Raw genomic sequence first — 20,388 nt, 5'->3', positions numbered from 1 at the left:
TACTGCTCCCTCCATCCATTAGCACCTTGGTAAACTTATAACCTCCCACCTAAGGTGCCACCACTAAAGCCAGATGACCCGGATTATCAACCCGCGGCGGATGATCCTCTCTGCTCCACACAATGGGCTGCCCGGACCACCGGAAGTAACGTGGCACTGTCGGTTCAATAGCATTAACTGCCCTGTTGTGAAGCTTCTGGTCGCATTTGCACAAGCTAGTAGTGAACACATCATACTGCCCGCCATTCAACTGCTTTGGGTGACTTTGATAACCTGATTGCTGATGATTCCCCTGATTATCCTGTTGGTTATTGCCACCTTGGTTGTTCTGGTTACCCTGATTATTTTGAAATCCAGAGTTTGAACCGCCACCACCATGAAAGCCTGGACCTGAACCGCCCGACGGACACTGATCATACCGGAAGAGATCAGAGTTTTTGAACTCCTTCATGATGAAACAATCCTTCCAAAGATGTGTTGCTCGAACCTCCTTGGTCCCGTGCTTTGGGCAAGGCTGGTTTAACAGTCGTTCCAGATTCATACCTCCACCACGCTGGGGCGGTTTACCTTTACGATGCTGCATATTAGTGTTAGCCACAAAATCTGAATTATCTGCTTTGCGCTTACCATTATTCCCATGGCCCCTTGGTTGTGTTGCTGTCCCTTTGCACCGCCGTTCTTCTTTCCCTTCTCCGGTTTCTCCTCATCAGAATCGGGATCCTTGGTATTATCAGAATCGGCATATTTAACCAAAGCTGCCATAAGGGTTCCCATGTCATTGCAGTGGCGCTTGAGCCGTCCCAACTTCATCTTTAGTGACTTAAACTGGCAATTACACTCCAATGTTATGATTGCTTGGCCAGCATTAATCCGGTCCGACGAATGCAAAATTTCTGAAACCCGATGCACCCAAAGAGTTGTTAACTCGCTCTCTCCTTGAACACAGGCATCCAGATCCACAATGGACATAGGATGTTTGCATGTATCCTTGAAATTTTCTATAAACCGGGCCTTCAACTGGTCCCATGACTTGCGGAGTTGCCTAACAGGTTCTTCAACTAGGTATGAGCTGTCCCTTACAACATCATTGTGAAGTATTTTGCACAGGCCGCTTCATCCACATCCAGCATCTCCATCACCATCTCATATCTTTCAACCCATGCCTCAAGTGGTTGATCGGCGATGTAATTAGGCACCTTATGTGGACCCTTGAAATCCTTGGGCAGCCGCACATTACGGAGAGCCGAGATGAGACACGGCACTCCCCAGGAACTGAAGGAAAGCCCGGTGCCTCGGTCTACGGACGCTGCTGGCTGAACCAGGGCGGGTTGATGACGACCCGCATATTGTGCTGCTAAAGCGGCCTCCCTTCGTGCTCTGCCATTATCCACCACGTCCTGAGCATTTACCTCACCGCGTGCCGGATCGGGTCCTTGTGGGGCATTATGGCGCCGCGCATTGTTGGACACCTCCGGTTCATCTATGTGCCTGCTATAGCTTTTGCTCGGACGGGGGGTCGTGTGAATCCTATCTCGGCTATATGAGTAAGCCTGCTGCTGCACCATAGCAGTCTGAAGAAGATCCCTGGCCCGATGCGTCTCAACCGCCGCTGGCGATTCACCCTCCATCGGAATAGCTGCCAGCCGGGATGATGCTGCTATCATGTTATCCAAAGGGGTAGAGAAGTGACCCGGCGGGGGTGTTGTGTACCGTGGCGGGTTGTCTGTTCGTCGGGGTGGACCCATCACCTGAGGTTGATCTGGCGCTCCGGTCCTTGGCATGATAGTCCGGTTTACTGCTGCCGGGTTGCTGGTTCCTGCCCCTGGCATACTGAAGAGGTTCATTGCATTATAATCCACCGGCAAGCAAGACTGATGTCTCCTCCTCAATACTTCATTCGAGGCATTGTGATCCAGCAAAAGTCGATAATTCTCGGCCTAAATCCTCTGTGCCTGGGCATCTAAAGCGGCCCGTTCCTCAGCCATCCTGGTCTCCTCAACCGCCAAGTCCACCTTGGCCTGCGTTATATGTTCCCGTAGCTTAGTGACCTCTGCGTTATGCCGATCTTGAGTCTCCGAGGTAACTGTTGTGGCCAATAACGTCGTCCAGGCGTCCAACAAACCGGACAGAACTTTTGCCGGCCGGCACGCGGGCCCTCCTGCCCCAGCTGCTAGTCCGGAACCCAAAGCCGCCGCAGTAGAATTTTGCAAGGTTGGCTGTGTACCGGCCATGAAGATTGCGACTCGATTTAGCGGTTCAAGAAATTCTGGAATACTAGTGCCATCGGAATACCCTTCGAACACACCTTCATGAACTTGGTACAGGGACTCGGTTTCACCGGTGGATGACTCGCCATCGGAATAAACGGCCATATCACCTTTGGACACCGGTTCAGATCCAATCCCATGGACACATCCTATGAACGCACACTTCATGGCGGGCTGAATCCGGGCGGGACTTGCACGCTGAGCCATCTCGATGAGGTCGGTGCAGATGTCCGGCTCAGGGCCCGGTTCGCCGTTCTTGCTGATGAAGACGTGAATTCCTCCGGAGGGGACCCGGTACCCGTACTCGATTGAGCCGGCGTTGGGGCCCCAGTCTGCGTCATTGATGTAGAGTTTGCCGCGATGACTCTTGGTCATCCGGCCAACCGCGTACCCTTTGAGTCCTTCAAAGCTGCCCTTTAAGAACTCGAAACCATCGTGTGATAGCCCCACGGTGGGCGCCAACTGTCGTGGAAATATCACGTTAGATGTCCTCGTGAAAGGACTTAGTCGTGGAGCCATCGCAACAGGTTAGCTTAAAGGGGTTAAACCGGACAAAGGACATGAGAGTTTTTATACTAGTTTGTCCCCTTACGATGAAGGTAAAAGCCTACGTCTAGTTGTGATGGAATTGATTGGGTTTTGATGACCAGGGAGCAAATACGCTTTGCCTGAGTCTCAAGCTGTTGTCTCTTGTCCCTGAACCGCCGCCGAGTCGTCCCTATATATACACAGGTTGACGCCCGACCGGTTTACGGAGTCCCGAGGCTGGCTCATACAAGTGTCCGGCTCGGTCTCTGCCTTCCTAACTTACAATACAAGTTATACAACTATGGCGGTTTACAACTATGGGCCCTAATCCACCTTTGGGCTCTGGGCCTCTAAGCTTCATCAGTAAAGTGCCATCTTCTTGGTCTTCATGGGCTTCAATATAGTTGAGGGTGAACCGGCCCCTCCTGGGCGGTCTATACTCAGTAGTTATATCCCCAACAGTTGGGTTAGATGGTACTGCCATGTTCAATCCGGGTTTTGTCTAAAAATTTGATGAACAATTAATCCTTGGGATTTTTGTACCATTTGTAAGCTTGAGTTGCATGTTGTTGCCCTCTTACTCCCCTCCACCTACCACTAGACTGCTGCATCTTCCACGGCTACTGTTCGTTCTAGTCCGAGGCCTTGCCATCGTTCTCCGCCTTGGTTCGCTCATTGTGCCCGCCGCCGTCTGCGTTGTGAACATGGTCAACAACCAAGAGGAATCAGGAGATGACTATACGTGGAGAGGCTGATAGTAGGGACCCACCAGGGTCATTGCATTATGCAAGCAGGTGCCTCGTTATTATAAGCAAAAAATACTTCCTCCTAATTGTCTGACAACTAGGTCCCACGCCATTGTCAATGTAGTCAATAAACAAGAAAATTACACAATGAGCGAATAACACCAGGGACCCAGCAGCTCACCCAGTTGTTTTTTAGTTTCAGAGATGGAGCTTACGCTTTTATTTAAGCACATGAGAGGCTAGTTGATATATTGTTTCTTTCTGAAAATGGCTAGCCCTGCTGGGCTGCAAATCTTTCAAGACGAGTAGGGATGTAAGTAGTAAGAAATGGGCTTCCCCAGAAAATGGGTTATAAGTTGTAAGAAATGGGCTGTAAATTTTTAAACCAAAGCCAACCGGCAATTACATTAAAATATCATTTTTTTCTGGATTTCTCTACTCTCTACTCTTTTAATAACCAAAGCCAACTGGAAATTACATTAAAGTATCATCTTTTCTCCCACAAGATAAACTACTCATACAAATGCATCTTCATGTTCTGTGCAACGAACGGGCATTTTGCTTGTTAAGATTTTAAATTTCATTCATTTTGTTTTGCGGAGAATTGTTTTTTGAATTTTATTTTGATATAATTTTTAAAAAAATATTTTTAACATGACTCAAAATTTCATGATTAAAAGAGTTCGGACCCCACCGAAATATGCACAATTTCGTTGAATTTTTTAGCAGTTCCCAGAATATATGGTCTGTAAAGCTAATAAAAAGAATATGGGCTTCAAATATCCTTAAGAATTGACAAATGGGTTGTAAATTATTGAAAATAATGGCTAATGGGTTGTATGCTATTTTCCACGGATTTTGAGGCTGACTTCTGGGCCTACTAGGTTGATGATGACGCTGTCCTATTTTTTTTTGATGTGTAGGCAAGGCTTTGTCAACTTGGTCAACAAAGAGCAGTGACTATTGGATGTCCATCCAACGGCCTCCATGCTTCTTCAATCTCTGATCTTCCTACTCCAGCCGCCCAAACCAGCGTCGGCGGGACTGCCTGTTCCCTCCTCCCGTGGTTGGTTGTGCTGCCGCCAGGCCATCCCTCTACCCACCCACACATCTTGTTATTTTTCGGCGACGTCAGCCTCACCCCACAGCCGACCAGTCAGCGCTCGTACTCCCCTTAGCGTGAGCATCTGCTGCGATGGCTTCGCCGGCTCTGGGTCATTCCCTTCCTGGGCCTCACCCTCGTCCACCGCGTTTGTGCTCTCGGCGCGACGAGGTCAACATGGTCAACAAACAATAGCCATCGGAAGAGGCTGACAGTAGGGGCCCACACAAGGAAATGCCTTCTTACACGCGCAAAATAATGATTCCTCCACCTGACAGCTAGGACCCACCGGAAGGGCCTCTATATTTCACAAAAAAACGTCCCCCCCCCCGCTGTCAGCTCGGACCCACCAGCTATATCTTCGCACGCAAGGACCCACCGTAGTGGGAGGCTGACTTGTGGGCCTACTAAGTTGACGGGGATGGAAGGCTTTGTCAACTTAGTCAATATGAATGATTCTAGCTCCAGTGACCGTACCATGTCCATCCAACGGCCGTAGTGCTTTTCAACCTCTGGTCTTATTGCTCCAGCCGCCCAAAGCAGCGCCGGTCATGCCGCATGCTCCTGCCTCCCGTGGCCGGCTGTGCTGCCACGGAGGCCTCACCGCCACCTGCTATTCCCACTGCTGGCCAAGCCCTGCGGCGATGGCAGCCTCACACTACAGCTGAACCAGTGAACCCTCGTACTCCTCTCCGTGTGGGCATCCACTGTCGCGTCTTCCCCGGCTCCGCATCATCCTGTTCCTAGGCCTCGCCATCGTCCACCGCCTTGGTGCTCTCAGCGTGGCCTGGTCAATGTGGTCAATGAACGACTTCCATTTGGAAGAGTACTGTACGTGGAGAGGCTAACAGCTGGGTCCACGGCCACAGCAAGGAAGTGCCTCCTTATTACGCGGAAAATAATGATTCCTCCACCTGACAGTAGGGACCCACCGGATGGGCCACCGTATTATGCAAAAAAAAGCGTTTCCTCCCTGACTGTTGGGACCCACTAGCTACATCTTCGCACACAAGGAAGTGCGTCCATATTACGGGGAAAAAAAGATTTGCCCCCTGACTGCTGGGACCCACCAGCTACATCTTCACACGCAAGGAAGTGCCTGACAGTCGGGACCCACCTGGTCGAAGCGTACGTAGTGTTGTCATTCTGGTCGCGAATGTGTACGCACATCCTGGTCGATCGGTCTGTCTATAGGCTACAGTGATGAACCGTGGCCGTGCAAGGAAGGAAGGGCACGTGTCGTAGTAGAGGCGCGCACGTGTCGTAGTAGAGGCACGCACGTAGCATGTACATGTACGTACATTGGCTAGGGTGCAAGAAAGTAAATACGGCCACATACGTACATACGGGCAGGGTCTCGAACGCCTACTCGCGCATACATATGGCCAGGTCTCGTGTACATGGCTGGGTGGGAACGGAGAAACTACATCACCGTCGTATTCATGGGGAGGCAACGGAATGCGTCGTGTTCATCGGGAGGCAACGGAACACGTGTTGTTCATCGGGAGCCAACCGGCTTGGATGGAACAACCGATGAAAACGAGGCCTGGCGTACCGCAGAACGGAGGAAACGGCCTTGTGTTTGACCGGCCACGGTCAAAACGGGATCATGTTCATCGGGAGGGGTCTGGCGTACCACAAAATGGAGAAAACAAACTTCTTTTGGACCTCCTACGCTCAAAATGCGGTCCTATTGATCGGGAGGGATGTGGCGTACCGCAAAACGGAGGAAACAGACTTGTGTTGGAGCACTATGGATGAAACGAGGGGTGTGGTGTACCGCAAAACGGGACTCCACGGGATACTGTTCATCTCCACCGTCGACCTCCTCCAGCCTCCACGGGCTACTGTTCATCCACCATCGACCTCCTCCAGCCTCCACCTGTGACTGTTCATCCACGATCTCCTATTCATCCAGCCTCCACCGCGCGCTCCTCCACCAGCTACTGTTCAACCAACCCTCTCCATGGGGTGCTGTTCAACCATCCCTCCACGGGCTACTATTCATCCAGCCCTCCACTGTCTACTGTTCAACCAGCCCTCCACCGGCTACTCTTCAACCTTCCCTCCACGGGGTCCTGTTCATCCAGCCCTCCACGGGGTCCAATTCATCCATGCCCAACCGGCTCGATCAATTGGGGTCTTGTTCATCCAGTGGCAACACCACGGGGTCCTGTTCATCCAACCCCCCATCGGGAACTGTTCATCCAAACCCCCCAACAACCGCTCACTATTCATCAAGAGGCAGCATCGATCGGCTTCAGTTAGTAGAAGTAGCGAAGGAATCGCTCGATCGGGTTCAGTTAACAGCCATCGATCGATCGCTCGGGTCAGTAACACGTAGCCTGCAACGCAATTGCTCAGCTTCAGTTAGGCGAACGCCTCACTCGGGTTCAGTTAGAGCCCAACGCCTCGCACCCACGTGTGTATATGTACGAGAGAAACGCACATCGCTCGGCCCCTGACCTCCCATCATAACCGGGAACTCCCCGATATTTTCCTCACCTCACTTCTACCATGGTTTTTTCTGTCCTGGACGGCCCAAAGAATGTCATGCAGCTGCATCTCCGGCCCGCCCAGGACGAAAAGCCCATTTTCTGTCATGATTTTTTGTCATAGAAGTAGGAGCCCACCACATCTATGATGATACCGGGTTTTGTCACAATTATTGTCATAGAAGTGTCATAAGCATGAGAGAAAATTTTCGTTCGGCCCAAAATGTCACAGATGTGTCTTTTTTGTAGTGGAACCGCCAAGCCGCCGCACTCATGCTTCAGGAACAACGTCATCCCAGCATCGTCGGTGAAGCTGTTTGGGGTCGCACTCTCCTTAGGACTTTCTCTTTTGCTTCGTCCCTGCAGTATGTCATGACGAACCCCATGGGGGTATCTAAAAACTGTAATGCTTTTGTTTAGTAGTTGTTACTCTCCAATCAGTGCTATGCTTGCATCTCCCACTATGGTATGGTCCCCCTTTCATTCTCGCGGTAGCTTAGCGCTCTAAGTCTGCAAGACCTAGTCCCCAGGAAGGCTTCAACCGTCGCTGGTATAACAGGTCGCGATGCCGTGGTCAAGGCCAGGAGGTGAGCGGCCCAAGGTCCGATGAGAGCCCCTGAGGTGCGATGCTCAGGAGGTCCCTTTTGACGTGCAAGCAGCTCCCAAAGGACTGAAAGGGAAGCACCCTTGCCCCAGTGAGGTCACAAGGGGTGTGACGTCGATCGCGAGATTAACGCTATGCACATGTTTAGGGACTTATATTTCGATCCACGTTCATCTTCACACTGCAGTGGCAACCTTCGTGTGATGCTTGACCATGTTTCAACAACCGCGGCAATCCTTATGTGAAACGCGCATCGACCCCTTCCCTTCCCCTCATCTGGGTGCTCTACATCCTCGGGTCTCGGCTCCCGAGTGAGGCTCAGCCACCGCTGGTATTGTCGGTGTCAAAACCGGTGGATCTCGGGTAGGGGGTCCCGAACTGTGCGTCTAAGGCTAATGGTAACAGGAGGCGGGGGACACGATGTTTACCCGGGTTCGGGCCCTCTCGATGGAGGTAGTACCCTACTTCCTGCTTTATTGATCTTGATGATATGAGTTTTACAAGAGTTGATCTACCACGAGATCGTAGAGGCTAAACCCTAGAAGCTAGCCTGTGATTATGATTGTTGTTGTCCTACGGACTAAACCCTCCGGTTTATATAGACATCGGAGGGGGCCAGGGTTACACAGAGTCGGTTACAGAGAAGGAGATCTACATATCCTAATTGCCAAGCTTGCCTTCCATGCAAAGGAGATTCCCATCCGGACACGGGACGAAGTCTTCAATCTTGTTTCTTGATAGTCCAACAGTCCGACCAAAGTATATAGTCCGGTTGTCCGAGGACCCCTTAATCCAGGACTCCCTCAGTAGCCCCTCAACCAGGCTTCAATGACGATGAGTCCGGCGCGTAGATTGTCTTCGGCATTGCAAGGCGGGTTCCTTCTCCGAATACTCCATAGAAGATTTTGAACACAAGAATCGTGTCCGTCTCTGCAAAACAAATTCCACATACCACCGTAGAGAGAACAATATTCCACAAATCTAATCTACTGACATCTTTTCACAGCATGACATCACGCCATGGCCCGGTCATTATTCGAACCGTTTCTTCACAACCAGCTACTGCACATATTGCGAGGCAGTTTCCTTGGCACGTCTTGTCGAAGCAGAGATCGTGTCCCCTTATTGCGGGATTCTCATCAATATGGGTGTGGGTAACCCAAGTGTGTTTGTTAATATGACTCCTCGATTTTAGGCAAGTTCCAAACGGCCACGCGGGGGACGCTTGATATTCACCACCTCTATAAAGGGATCAAGGCTTGTCCTTATCTTCCCACGCTCGATCCTTCATCTTGTCCCCACCTCGAGTTCTAACACCCGAGGCTCAAGTTTAGGCGCTTCAGACCTTCAATCATGTCCGGATCCAACCTTCAAGGCCGGTGGATGGCCTCTTCTGTCACAGAGGAGGACATCAAGAAGCTTAGGGGGGCCAGGTATCTGACCGCCGACATCCTGCATAGGCTGCCTGCTCAAGGGCAGGTCATCCCCACTCCCAATCCCAACGAGAGTGTCATATTTGTTTCCCACTTCCTCTGAGGGCTAGGCTTTAGTCTTGATCCCTTTGTTCGAGGGCTCATGTTCTATTACGGGCTAGATTTTCATGATCTAGCTCCAGACTCCATTCTTCACATCTCGTCGTTTATCGTCATGTGTGAAGCCTTCCTCCGCATTACCCCACACTTCGGTTTATGGCTTAAGACCTTCAATGTGAAGTCGAAGATGATCAACGGGCGTCATGTGGAGTGTGGAGGCGCTATAATAAGCAAAGGCGCCGATTCCCTATGGCCAAAGGGTTCCTTCCTGGAGGTGTCTGATTTATGGCAACGAGAGTGGTTCTACATCACCGCTCCTTAAGGCACAAAGTGGGCGGCCGCCCCTGCCTTCCGCTCGGGCCCTCCGCCTCAACTGGCGTCATGGGTCAACAAGGGACTAGACTGGGGGCCTGCTAATGATGTACTGACATTGCAGAGCCGCATTCAGGATCTTCTTGAGAGGGATGTCAACCTCATAAAAATAATTCAAGTAATGATAGTTCGTCGGGTCCTGCCGTGCAAACATCGACCTCTTCGGATGTGGGAGTTCAACCTAGAAGGACCGCGAACTATTCAGTACTTCTTCGGCATGACGCTCGAAGGGATGTATCGGTTATTTTTCGGATCACGAATAAAGTGTCTGGACACCACCGAGGATGTGGGCTTGAACTGCAATCATCCAGATACCCAAGTAAGTAACTCTGCAACCGAACACGCTATTTATGTTTATCATAACATTATTCTGAGAACTATCCGCGGCCAGGATTGGCTAAGAAAGGCGCAGAGGATCAGGTGTCAGGCCCCTCTTCTCGAAGGCTTGCCGGACACCGTGCTAACCAGGATGATTGAGCGCGCACCGTATCAAGTGCCATCAGGAGAAGATGAAGGGAGGCATAGAGAAGCCGAGAGCGGGCTTCACACTTTATACATCTAAACCGGGGGAATTAATGTCTCCACGAATGGGATAATAGGGGAGGTGAGTCTAAAGTTCCCTCCTCCCGTGGAAACAAAAGGGCCGCCTCAGAAGATTTGGAAGCAGAGGTGTGCAAACAAGGGAAGAAACCCTCGCCAGGGAGCCCTGCCCCAGAGGGCGTCCTCACCGCACAGCACCCGTGAACGGGCCAGCCCTCCACCGAGTTATAAGTGAATGAAAAGTACTTCGATAAATATATCCTGCTTTATCTCTGAGAATAATAACCGAGACCTATCTTGCAGTCCGGATCATAGCCCTTCTCAACAGAGTTCGTCTTCGGGGGATCTTCTTCCGGAGATGATGGAGAGTGAAACGCCTCCTCCTGCCTCTCCACCTCATGGGGCGGACAACCCTGAGGTATCGTCGCGGAGGATTTCTCCTGATCCGCCAAGGCCAGAAGTTAACTCTTCGGCCGCCCGAAGTCCGGAGTATTCGGCTCCCAAGGGGAACAACAGAAAGAGTCCGAGGCCGTCCGGTGCACAACCGGATACACTGATGGGTCTTTTGGAGCAAGCAGCTATCTCAGAGGCGCATCGTACCCTAATGGGTACGATAGTTTAGAGGATTTTGTCCGCCAAAAGCGGGTTGAATGAAGCTTTTTTTACTAGCCTGTTAAGAGGCTTTGAGGTACGCCAGGTAATATACATGCGTATTTTGGATGGTACCGCACATGCTAGGTGTGCTCTGTATAGGTAGTAGCCCCTGAGACTCTGGTTGCCATCTAGAGGTGGCAAACAGAGGATCATAATCCCAGGTAATGACCACACTGCTTTTATGTGCAGGCGGCTGAGGGTCCGGTGACTGACCAGACTGCTAATTTTGCTGAACTAAAGTGGCAGCTTGACGTGGCGGATGCCAACATCGCGCTTGTGAACAAGCGGCTTGATGAGGCCCAGGGTATGTATTTTTGGCTTGTCAGCAAATATTAAGAGGAGCATGATGCTAGTATCTATAATATGTTGTGACTGCAGATGGAGCTGCTGCCGTGGAGACCCTTCGGGCGGAGCTTGCCCGTGCCAAGGAGCAAGCCAGGAGAAGTGATGCGGCCGCCTTGAAGGCGGTCGAGGAGTTAAGAGCCGAACAGGCTGCTCATCGCCAGAGCAAAGAAAGGATAGCCAAGATGGCTGTTGAGCTGAAAGATGCCGCCGACCGCTATGAGCTCCTTGAAACAGAAAACCAAGCAAAAGCGGCTGGCCTGAAGAAGGCCCTGTAGGCACCCAAGGAAACCCGCTCTGAAATGAGAGGGATAAGGGAGGAGCTTCGTGAAGCCAGAGATATCACGGCTGGGAGGCCCTATTTGTTGCGGATGAAATTCAGAGATCCAAAGTATGCCCTCTCGATCAGTTGTGGAGTGCTGCAAACGCGTATGCGGACCTGGCAAAGAGTGTTGCTAATGCGACTGAGTTTTATAAAGATCAGGAAGACCATGAGGCAGAAAGGTTGTTCTGGTCCCAGTTCAGTGCCCCGACGCTGCCGTTGAGTGAGAGAAGGGCCGCATGGGCCGAGCTCCATAGGTTGTCCGGGCTTGCTATGAGGTCTGTCGTGGATCATCTTTGGCCAAAGGGACCAAGGCCGGACAATTATTTTGGTTTAGTGTAACAATTCCTTGGCGATGTGTCACATATTGACGCTGTGAAGAGGTCGGTGTGCATAGAGGGCGCGCGGATGGCTCTTGCCCGTGTTAAAACCTATTGGGCAGGGATGGAGGCCACCGGTATTGCAACCCGGGGTCCGGTGGGAGGCCAGGACCCGGCCGAGCACTATTTTGAAGAAGTCCTAGAAGGCAGCCATTTAATAGAGGATCAGTGCTCGAAGAGTACCATGTTCGAGTGACATGTATCTCAATTGTAAAAACAATGATGTTTTAGTTATAAAGTCTGTGTTTATACTTCTGCCCAAAAGTATTGTAATGCCTCCTGTGCGGCCGTTTATGTATGTATATAACCTAAAAGTTAGCAGTCGTCGGCTTCAGCCCCCACGCATATAATGCGGGGGTGTTAAAAAAAGCGCATAATCACACTTGATCCAACATCTTGGTCCATTAAGGACGTGATAGCGCGGCGAACCAGGCAATCGGACTATATAGCTGTAACACTTTCACTTAGCCATAGGAGTTTGACGGTGGGGCTACTATATAGCCCCTGGTACTTCCGCGTTCATCCGAATACGGTGAGCGTATGTACATGACCGGGAAACCGGTCCTTCGTTAAGGCGGAGGAATCCTGAAGATTCCACTAAGTCATCGAGTGGTTGACCAGTCTCTCGCTGTATCATGACAGTCAATTTTCGGCTTTCTCTACTAAGGTGCTCATCCGGAATAACCAGGGCACAATCGCAGTAGTTCTCCTTTGGCCGCCATAGCCGATAAAACGGAACATAAGGTAGCAAAACCCAGGAGCCGGGCAAACCCAACATTTGACCAAAGACATGATTCAGAGCTGATGCATATAAGGCCAAACTCGCGATGCCGAACACTCCCGAAGGTTTTCAGACTTTGTAACATATACTAGGCTGAGGAACGCCCTCGATAATGGACCCCGAATTTCTAGGTACGTGCATTAATCTGTCGTGGCGAAATGCCAATAACGCCAGTATCCCTCTCGGGTGTGTTAAGTACTCGGGGGATGTCAAGCAACAAGAGACATTAGAGAAGGTTTACACAGGGCCTTAATCTAAAGAGAAACCTTTGAGCGGGGCCCTGCTACACGTCTGCGCCTTTGTCTCCATTGTGTCGTATCCTGGAAGGGTCTAGCATGATGGTCATCTGTAAAAAAGGAAAAACCCAGGTAAAAGAGTTGGGTGTAATCGTGCGAAGAGTGGGTTATTCTCAATGAACCATAAAAATGCAATCTATTATTATATTAATAGGGTCAAGCCGAACTGTGGGCTCTTTTACATGCGGGCAACCCCTAGCACCGCCTATGGGGGTATATCCATAGACCCAAGCTCAGGTTTATCTGGGCTATTACCACCGGCGCTGTTCCAGACTCGTCTACCCGTGTCTGTTGTCTTGACGACCAATCATGTATTCTTGTTGGAGAGGCTGCTCAGTGTTTGGCTACTAGAGCCGCCACATATTCTTCTGCTCGTAAGGAGCGCTCTGTGTTTCTGCTAACTGTGATGACGCCACGTGGACCTGGCATCTTGAGTTTAAGTTAGGCGTAGTGCGGGATTGCGTTAAAGCGAGCGAAGGCTGCTCTTCCGAGTAGTGCGTGATAGCCTCTTCGGAATGGCGCAATGTCGGAGATTAATTCTTCGCTTCTGAAGTTGTCAGGAGAACCGAATATAACCTCTAGTACTAGAGAGCCCGTGCAGCGGGCCTCACCACCTGGTATTACTCCTTTAAAGGTATTATTACTTTGGATGATTCTTGACGGGTCTATCCCCATTTTGCGAACTGTGTCCTAGTATATCAGGTTAAGACTACTGCCACCGTCCATAAGGACTCGGGTGAGATGGTATCTGTCGATTATTGGGTCGAGCACCAAGGCAGTCGATCCTCTGTGCCGGATACTAGTCGGATGATCCCTGCGATCAAAAGTGATCGGGCAGGCCGACCAGGGATTGAATTTGGGGGCGACGGGCTCTACAGCGTATACGCCTCAGAGTGCGCATTTGCGCCTTCTCTTTGGAATGTGAGTTGCGTAAATCATGTTCATTGTTTTGACTTCTGGTGGGAATTTTTTCTGCCCCACACTGTTCGGCTGGCGAGGCTCATCCTCGTCTTCACTTGGCATCTCCCTCCCCTTATGTTCGACATTTAGCTCCGCCCTGCTTGAAAACCCAGCACTCTCTATGGGTGTGATTTGCAGGTTTTTCGTGGGTGCCATGAATCTGACTTAACTTGTCTAGAATCTTATTTAGGCTGGACGGTCCATCTCTGCTGCCCTTAAATGGCTTCTTCCGTTGACTAGGTCGAGAGCCCCTGAATCCGGCATTGACCTCGTGTTATCTGGGCTATCTTCATTGTTTCGACGTTTGTTTTTATTGCGTCGCGGCATCTCATTGCCATCCCTAACTTCGGATGTGCCTGGGTCGCTGGTGCCGCTACGGGCCAACCATCTGTCCTCGCCCATGCTAAAGCGGGTCATGAGGCTCGTTAGGGATTCCATTGTCCTTGGCTTTTCTTGGCCGAGGTGTCTGGCGAGACATTCGTCTCGGATATTGTGCTTGAAAGCAGCTAAGGCTTCGGCATCTGGACAGTCGACGATTTGATTCTTCTTAGTGAGAAATCTGTTCCACAGCTTACGGGCTGACTCTCCGGGTTGCTGGATTATGTGACTTAAATCGTCTGCATCCGGAGGTCGGACATAGGTCCCTTGAAAATTGGCCCTGAAAGCATCCTCAAGTTCCTCCCAACTTCCAATTGAGTTTTCGGGAAGGCTTTTCAACCAATGCCGAGCTGGTCCTTTCAACTTGAGGGGCAGGTATTTAATGGCGTGGAGATCATCTCCGCGACCCATGTGGATATGAAGGATAAAGTCTTCAATCCAGACCCCAGGGTCTATTGTTCCGTCGTATGCCTCTATATTCATGGGTTTAAGTCCCTCTGGAAATTCATGATCTAGCACCTCATCGGTGAAGCACAGGGGGTGCACAGCACCCCTATATTTGGATGTGTCATGGCAAGTTGTCGACGGTTGTTGTGTTCGGTATTGATTCTGATCTGGTATTCGATCGGTACGATCATTTTGGTGGTTGTGATCCTACGCTGGAGCACGTTTTCTAGATCCGTAAATGGACCTGGCCACACCGGATTTTTTGTCTAGAAGCTCACGTAAATCATGTGCTGACTTGTGTGCGGCACCATTAGCCGCCCTGTCGCGTCCTCGGGGTGGTCGGTCCGGCTGATCGGCCGTATTATTTTTCGACGGAATGGGCTCTATGGCCTCATCATCAAATTCGGGCAGCAGCTTGCGCCTTGGGTAGCTCTTTGTGTGGCGATCGTCGCCATATTTTTCTTCAGTGTCTCGCACTTTGTTCCATCTGTGGTTGAGCGTATCCTGCGCGGCCTTAAGCCTTTGCTTCTACTTCTTCAAGCTCCTCGCGGTGGCAATAAGCCTTCGATGGAGGTTCTCTTGTTCCAAGTGCTTTTCCAGGATGTTGAGTGCATCATCGTCCGAACTGTTCTCCTCTTCGAAGATAGGTTGATGAGTTTTACCCTCGGGATCGCCGTCATCGGACATCGGCTCCGGACTGTGTTCATTGTCCCCTGGCTTATCCTGCTCCATCGCTGGGTCCATGGGGTCGTTGTTTCCTTTGGAGTCGACTGGGTTGTTGTTCTTTCTTGTGCTATCAATGCTGTTTTTGCTGTGGCGGGAATTAGGGCGGCGCCTACGTCGTCACTTTGGTTTCTGCTCGAGGGGATTATCCTTTGTTGCATCCTTCCGTTCCTCGCCGTTGTTTTCTTTGGGTGTATCCACCATATATACATCGTATGATGAGGTGGCTGTCCAGCGCCCGGTGGGCGGTGGTTCCTATTCATCTCCAGCATCGTTTTCCATACCGTCGATGTCTTCAGAGTCGAAATCAAGCATGTCGGTTAAGTCATCGACAGTGGCTATAATGTGGGTGGTGGGTGGGGAACGAATTTCCTCATCGTCCGCTTCCCACTCGAGCCGGACATAGTTCGGCCAAGAGTCTCCTGACAAGGAAAGAGACATTAATGAATTTAGCACATCAGCCAAGGGTGGGTGTTGAGAGATATCCGCGGAGGTGAACTCCATGACTAGTGCCCAATCGGATTCGATAGGCACGGGCGTACACGGTTCGGATCTTGTAGCCGGAGACGAGTCCGAGAGTCTGATGATACCGGCCTCATAGGAGGCGGGATCAGTGTTCTGCTCCAAGGCCGATGAGTGTGCGGCCTCCGTGGCGGGGTCCATCCACCCGTCCTCAGATGGCACAATCTGCTCCGTATTGAGTCCCGGAGCAGCCGCAGGCGAGATACCCTGAATACTGTCTGATGGCAGATCTACGTCATTTCTCGTCGAGACTCTTCAGCGCACCTGACACGGGGCCGTATCCGTCGAAGATCAAGTGTCCGTGGATGTCGGCAGTGTAGTTCAAGCTTCCAAACCTGACCTGATGGCCAGGGGCGTAGCTATCGATCTACTCCAGATGGCCAAGCGAGTTGGCCCGCAGTACGAAGCCGCCGAATACGAAGATCTGTCCGGGAAGGAAAACCTCCCCCTGGACCGCGTCATTGAAGATGATTGAAGGAGCCATCTAGCCTTGTCACGATGGCACAGTGGAACTCTCAATGAAATCACCAATGTCGGTGTCAAAACCGGCGGATCTCAGGTAGGGGGTCCCGAACTGTGCGTCTAAGGCTAATGGTAACAGGAGACGGGGGACATGATGTGTACCCAGGTTCGGGCCCTCTCGATGGAGGTAATACCCTACTTCCTGCTTGATTGATCTTGATGATATGAGTATTACAAGAGTTGATCTACCACGAGATCGTAGAGGCTAAACCCTAGAAGCTAGCCTATGATTATGATTGTTGTTGTCCTATGGACTAAACCCTCCGGTTTATATAGACACCGGAGGGGGCCAGGGTTACACAGAGTTGGTTACAAAGAAGGAGATCTACATATACAAATTGCCAAGCTTGCCTTCCACACAAAGGAGATTCCCATCCGGACACAGGACAAAGTCTTCAATCTTGTATCTTCATAGTCCAACAGTCCGGCCAAAGTATATAGTCCGGCTATCCGAGGACCCCTTAATCCAGGACTCCCTCAGGTATGCCAGGTCGCGTTGCCATAGACAAGGCCAGGGGGTGAGAGCTTGGGGTCTAGTAGGGGCCCCTAAGGTGCGACACTCATAGGCTCCCCCTTTAATGCACAAGAGAATCGGGTGGAGGAAAGGGGCGGCTAGCCTCGCATAGGTGGCTCGGAGTGATCGCTACCCACCACACCGGGTCCTGAGGTTCCTACAGGTTAGCTAGAGGGAGGAAGCATGGCATACAACAACGCTTGCCGACCTACCGGTGATCCTTCCGCGAGAAGGTGAGGGCACTGAGGACCTGGTGAGGTGACGTGTGCAGAGCCGGCCGCGAGCCAGAGCTCAGTCTCTCAGATTTTTCAGCATTGTAGGGACAGACCCATGCAAAGACGTTGTGCCAACAGCCTCCATTGCGGGATGAACTCAAGGCAGGTTAGCAGCATGCGAGGGCCGCGCTGGGCGGCCTTGCAAATAACAGGGCAATGGATATGATGCCGGCGATAGCATGAAATAGCTTGTAAAAGGGTAAAATCAGTTCTGATAGATGCGCAAAAACGATACATGCTGCGGGGCGGACCCATACAGCTTGAGGATACTACAGCCCGAGGGGTGCCCTCAACTGAAACGAACTAAAAAATCACTTGGCACCGTTGAGGTAGAAGTGTTGAAGTAACTGAAAATGCGCGCAGCAGAAGTTGCTCCTCATGAGCCAGCAAGCTCCTGAGCCTCGTGGGGCTCCGGAGGCTCTGGCTCCTCCTCCGTTAGGACTGCCTAGCGCCTGGCTTCACGAGATGCCAGGACGTCGCACATGCATCGTTGGAGCGAGGCAGCCGCGCTCGATCGGCTGAATGGCATGCGGACATAGCTGTGGGGGTGGTCTCCACACCGGCCGATGCTGGATGGCCAAAAGAGCTCCTGAGAAGCAGCTCTATTGAGGCCCCGGACGTTGACGCAGATGCGCAGCTCGCTGCTCTTGTCCCGAGCAGTAGCTGCATTGAGTGACGCAGGCTGTCGCTTGCCTCGCATGGCCTGCGCCTCCTGAAGGTTCTCGATTACCCTGGTGATGAACTCCTGCGGGCTTGGTGCCTCGTGCCCTATGCCTTGCTCCTGGAAGCATGCTGAAGCACGCCTACACATGGTGCCCGAATGCCTCCCTTGTGACATTGGCCAGGTCAGAGGCCTTCCAGAGAAGATCCCTCGAGCCCAACCTGAGGGGGGGCGCCGGGCATGCATTCCTATGCGAGAGGGGCAGGCGCCCTAGCAGAGGGCGAGGGGCCCGAGTCACAATCTTCAGGCATGCCGGCCTCCTAAGGGCCCGTGAGGAGGAGCTGCTTCTTCTTCTTTAGGGCAACCTCAGGGGGAAGAGTGATGCCCTTGCCATCCAGGTCCTCGACCACTTCAGCCTGATAGGCACGCTCGAGGGGCACATCACATCTTTCTCATCGCATGCTACCGTGATAATGTCGCCACTTCCTGGCATCTTGATGACATTGTAGCCGTGGTGCGTTGCCGCCATGAACTTGGCGAGAGCCGGGTACCGAGGATGGCATTGTACAACAGGTGAATGTGAGGGACGTCAAAGTCGATGAGCTCGGTGTGGTAGTTGTCGCGCTTGCCGAAGGTGACGGGGAGAAGAATCTGCCTGATGGGGTGCATGGAGCCATTGGTCACCCCTAAGAATGGCTTGGTGGGCTGAAGCTGGTCATATGGCACGTGGAGCCTGTCAAATGTCTTGACGGAGAGAACATTGAGCCTAGCGCCACCTTTAATGAGTGTCTTGGTGACGAGAATGTTGCTGATGGTAGGCGAGCAGAGCATGGGGAGCGTGCCTAAAGTGGCCGCGCACTTGAGCTAGTCTGAGGATTCAAAGGTGATGGCGTACTTGTACCACCTAAGCGGACGCGACGCCTCAAGCTTGGGGAGGGTAGTGTTCACCTCACGAGTGAACTGCTAGAAGATGCGATGGGAGGGAGGGGCCTGAGCACCTCCCAGGATGCAGGCAATAGCACGAGGCTCTTGGAGGCCCCCAGCCCCATCGTCCTGGCGGTGGTCATCATTCCTTCTTGGTGGCGGCGGCAGTGGAGGGAAACTAGCATTGCCCTGAGGACGGTCCTCATGAGGCTGGTCACGCTAACCCTGGCGGCGGCCACAATTGTCCCAGCGGCCTCTATCGTGACCTCCTCTCCAGTCGTAGCCACGGTCGTTGCGCTCAGGGCGGCGGCCGAGGCGCCCGTCCCGGATAGCCCTGAGCTCTTGGCAGTTGTTGGTGTTGTGGTTGTGCATGTTGTGGAAGACACGGAACGGGCGGTTGCGTTTGGAGGACTTAGGGTGATCAAAGCTGCGCTTCATGTCAGGCTCGACCACGAGCACCGTCGGGCCCTTGTGTTTCACGTCCTTCGCCTTGGCCTTCTTGTCTTCAGGATCGGCTTCAGGGAGCTCGAGGAGCGAGAGACGGCCTTCTTATTCCCTTGCACACATGGTCGCCATATTGAACATCTCCAGGGCTAAACACAGGTCCTCGTGTATGGCGACCTCCTCCTTCATCTTGACTTCCTGGACGCCATCAATGAACGCTGAGATGATGGCCTCACCTGACACCTTGGGGATCTTGAGGCGAAAGTTGTTGAAGCGCTAGATGTACTTATGCAAGGTCTCTCCTGGTTGTTGCTTGATGCGCCGCAATTCACCAGCTGCAGGAGGGCGGTCGCGAGTGCCTTGGAAGTTGGCGATGAAGCGCTCTCGCAGCTCGTCCTAGGAGGAGATCAACCCCACTGATATGTCTCCAACGTATCTATAATTTTTTATTGTTCCATGCTATTATATTACCTGTTTTGGATGTTTATGGGCTTTATTTTACACATTTATATCATTTTTGGGACTAACCTACTAACCGGAGGCCCAGCCCGTATTGCAGTTTTTTTTGCCTATTTCAGTATTTCGAAGAAAAGGAATATCAAACGGAGTTCAAACGGAATGAAACCTTCGGGAGCGTGATTTTTGGAACAAACGTGATCTAGAGAACTTGGAGTGCAAGCCAATAAGCAGCCGAGGCGGCCACGAGGGTGGAGGACGCACCCACCCCTATAGGGCGCGCCCCCCTATCTCGTGGGCCCCTCGGGCGGCCATCGACGTACTTCTTCCTCCTATATATACCCACGTACCCCGAAAACATCCGGGGAGCCACCGAAACAGAATTTCCACCGCCGTAACCTTCTGTATCTGTGAGATCCCACCTTGGAGCTTTCGTGGGCGCTATGCCGGAGGGGGAATCGACCATGGAGGGCTTCTACATCAACACCATAGCCCTTCCGATGAGTTGTGAGTAGTTTACCACACACCTTCGGGTCCATAGTTATTAGCTAGATGGCTTCTTCTCTCTTTTTGGATCTCAATACCATGTTCTCCCCCTCTC

The 20,388-nt window shown here is 51.8% G+C and overlaps 1 pseudogene; it reads right to left on the bottom strand.

Moving 5' to 3' along the window:
* LOC119338671 overlaps positions 1-18,113 on the bottom strand; it is a 43,007-nt pseudogene extending 24,894 nt beyond the window's left edge.
* Between the last annotated feature and the right edge of the window lie 2,275 nt (positions 18,114-20,388).

The sequence above is a fragment of the Triticum dicoccoides genome, chromosome 7B, assembly GCF_002162155.2.
Source record: "Triticum dicoccoides isolate Atlit2015 ecotype Zavitan chromosome 7B, WEW_v2.0, whole genome shotgun sequence".
Taxonomy (NCBI): Eukaryota; Viridiplantae; Streptophyta; class Magnoliopsida; order Poales; family Poaceae; genus Triticum; species Triticum dicoccoides.
This window is presented reverse-complemented; position numbering and strand designations above follow the sequence as displayed.